Source organism: Gossypium raimondii, chromosome 12 (assembly GCF_025698545.1).
Source record: "Gossypium raimondii isolate GPD5lz chromosome 12, ASM2569854v1, whole genome shotgun sequence".
Classification (NCBI taxonomy): domain Eukaryota; kingdom Viridiplantae; phylum Streptophyta; class Magnoliopsida; order Malvales; family Malvaceae; genus Gossypium; species Gossypium raimondii.
The window spans coordinates 43,145,223-43,149,112 of NC_068576.1; positions in this window are offsets into that span (position 1 = coordinate 43,145,223).

The following is a 3,890-nucleotide window of genomic DNA, read 5'->3' on the forward strand; positions in this document are numbered from 1 at the left end:
TTTGAGATCGTTACAACTAGGTCCAGCTAACCCGAGGATTAACTTGTATAACTATTAAATGTTTTAGATTATGCCATTGATTATTTTGAAGTGTTTTTTAAGTTTGATGATAGATTATTAAGTTTGGTTGTTAAATAGGACTATTTTGTAAAGTGATTTTAGTGATTTTGATGTTTAAGGATTTAAATGTTAAAGTTGTAAAATATCATGAAAATAATGTGAAATAGAGAAATATAGGGGTTGTTCAAGGGTTATATAAAAATCAGCTAGCTTGATTTAAGCTTAATTGTGTTCGATTTGATAGTTTCGGGTTTAGGGACTAAATTGTATAAAGAGTAAAGTTTAGGGGTAAATTTGTAAATGTGAATAAAAGGACTTAAATGCATAAAGTGATTGCTTATTTGGTTTGAAGTGACTTAATTAAACTAAATTGTACTTTAGATCAAGAAACTCAAAGAGTAGAGGACGTACGAAGAAAAAAAAATATCGAATAGTCCCTAATAGCTGAATCATCTGACAAGTAAGTTCATACTACTTTCTGAATTTACAATTTGATATTAAATGATGTTAATTATACATATATATATTGTCAAATTGGAAAATTTAACTTATAGTAATAAATTAGATTTCTGAAATATTTCCAATGGAATGAGTAAAAACATCATATACAAGGTTTCTAAAAGATTCTTGTTTTGGACCGAGCTCCAGTATTTGTTGTAGACTCAGTTATACATGGACATAGATTTAGCCTGAACTGGTAATCTATTGTCATTTTAAAGGTTTAGCCTGGACTAGTAACCTTACATGTATACATAGCCCTGGTCAAGCTATATTTCTTTTTTTGTTGTCATTGGTTTAACCCGGACGGGTAACCTGACACATATATCTCTGTACCAGGTTAGCTCATACAAGTTTTATCTATTTTCTGGACTTGTATATTGAAGTCTTTTAAGATGTTGATTCATGTTGTGATAAGGTTTTTACTTAATGGTTATATTCAAGTAGCAATTAAATGTGTATGGTAAGTTAGTAAATTGAAACGTATGAACCTACTAAGTATATCTTATTCTTATTTATGTTATTATTTTCTATATATTTTGAATACGTGAAGTGTGTTGATCGGATCAGCGGAGTTCACACCTATTGTCATCTATCATCGATAGTTTTTGAAGTCTTGAAATGTGGTTAATTGTGGCATGTATATAAGATGCTCATTTTGCAAATGTTTAGCCATGTTTTAGTACTTTGGTTGTAAATATACTTTTGTGTAAAATTAGTACATATATATATGGCATGTTTAACATCTTGGTAATGTGTATTTAAGGTATGTTTAATGGTATTTGTGGATGACAATTTTGTAACAAATTTGGTATGTTTATTGATAGTTAGATGATTTGAGTGAATGAATTAAATTGGTTGATAAATATGGTTTATATGTGGTGTCAATGAAGGCATATTGGTTAGGCACTTTGGTTAGGATGTTTTGGTATGTTTTAGGCTTGATTATATGTGTTTTGAAAACATGTTTATGGCCAATTTGGTTTTGGCTTGGTACCTAAGGAATTGGTGTTGTTTTACCTTGTTTTGAAAGCTATTTTAGGTGCACACTGCCTGAGACACAGGCTATCACACAGCTATGTGCCACACACAGTCACACCATACGACCGTGTATCATTTTGATTTTTAAGTGCAGGAATGTTTACACAGTTTCAGAGACTTATAGGGCCATGTGACCTTATTTCAAATACACACACGGTCTAGCACACGATTTGAGACACGGTCGTGTGACCTTATTTCGAATACTCACACATGCGGGCACACGGGTTGAGACACGGCCGTGTGACCCATATTTCGAACTGTACACGATTTGACCACACGCGCATGTTTCTGAGCCACGTGGTCTGGGCTCTGGCACACGACCTAAGTATACGACCGTGTGACCCCTGTTTCCAAAATTTTTAAGTTTTTCCATATTTTTCTGTTTTAATTCAAATTAGTTTCTAATTGTTCCTAAACTATTTTTAGGGCTCGTAAGCTCGATTTAAGGCTCATAAATATGATTATGCTATGAATGAAATGTAAATTCGAATGTTGTTATTTAAATTATTAAATGAATGGTTTAATGATGTTAATTGTTTTGATATGTGTCGTAATACTTCGTAACCCTAATTCGATGACGGTGATGGTTTAAGGGTGTTACATACATGATTAGTGGCTCCAAAATCAATGACTCAGTGGTTTATTGAATCTTCCACTAAGCTACATTCTACCCTAAAGAGTTTCATACATTTTCCTTTAGTGGTCAGGTAGTCCTTCCACTATTTACAGTTGGCCTTGAAGTGCCATTTTTTTACTGTGGAAGAAAAACTTAGACTTAGATAAGTCTTTAGACTTATTGGTTCTCTTCCTTTCTACTTTAGGTGTCTCAAAGAACTTAGCATTTTTTTAGTGTGTTTTCCCTTCCCTTTAAAGGAAGATGCAACAACTATGTTTGCTTCTAGTTTTCGAACTGGCATATCGCCATTCAACATCAACTCATAGGATTGTAATTCCTTCATGAGTTGTGTAAGCATTAGATTCTTGTTCCCAAGATTATATACGACCTAAAAGCTTGCAAAATCTTTGGATATTCTTTTGAACACCATCTCAATTTGTGTGTTCTGGTCCAGATTGGACTCATTATTCGCAGCCTCGGTAAAGTATCTCATAATAGTAATCATATGCTCTTTGATCCAAGTGTTGGGCTTTTGTTAGGCATTCAACAAACTAGTAATATTTGACTGTTAAGCCAAGGCAGCTTGGCCTTTGAGCATATCTTTTAGTTTGTCTAGAATCGCTTTGGCAGTCTTACAACTTTCAGGTTGCTTATAAAGGATACTGGTCACGTTTACCAACATATAGCAACGAGCTATCTCATCATAATCCTCCCAACATTTTCTAGCCTCAGCTTAAGTGGTTGGAGGACATTTATTATCAAAGACTATTTTTAGTTTCTCACAACTCAGGACAATCATGAAGTTCCTTTTCATTCCTTATAGTTATTTTCATTCAATTTGTTTTCAGTGAATATATTTAATAAGGGAGTAGGTGTAATTTTCGAACTGAAAATAAAATATTCATTTATTAATATCTTTGTATTAAGATATGCATTAAGATGGTGCATGCGTCTTACATTAAGCATTGAAAACATTTGTAAGTCATTGCAACGATAGTTCCTATACCCATTGAATCAAGTCACTCTAGGGTAATCTTGTTCAACTAGTAAGAACATGAATTTCTATCCAATTAATACATGAATCTAATTCCTTAGGCATTCACACGTACTAATAATCATTTAACATTTGGTTATCATTCTAACATAAGTAGAGCTTCGTGAGAAGTTACTTAACTAGAAGATCTTAAGTGTATAACCATCAACTTAACACTTATTGCATCATGTACTACAAATGAGTTATTGTGGGATAATCTCACCAAGTGACATGCTGTGACTAGTTGTCCTCTTTGAAGAAAAACTTCTTGTTATATCGTATAGTAATACCTACAACAGGGCTGACCAACTATCATACTATTACAATATAATTCTTCTTACTTTCAAGAAATCTCCTCAGTGAGGTCCACATGGCAATCCCACTGTGAGGTAGTTTAATTGTCATGCCATCACAAAAGACCATCGATGGAGGTCGTAGGTCTTGTTTAGGGACCTTCTCCCACTCAATCTTTTAAAAATATGCAAGGTTTTTAATGTCTGGTTTCAATCATGAATGATCAATATATGCATGACAAGTACATTTGGCATTCTTTTCCTAAACCATATGGCATGCTTATCATATATACATGAATATAAATTCGCAATCAAATTAATATCATCATGTTATCACATATAAAAGCAT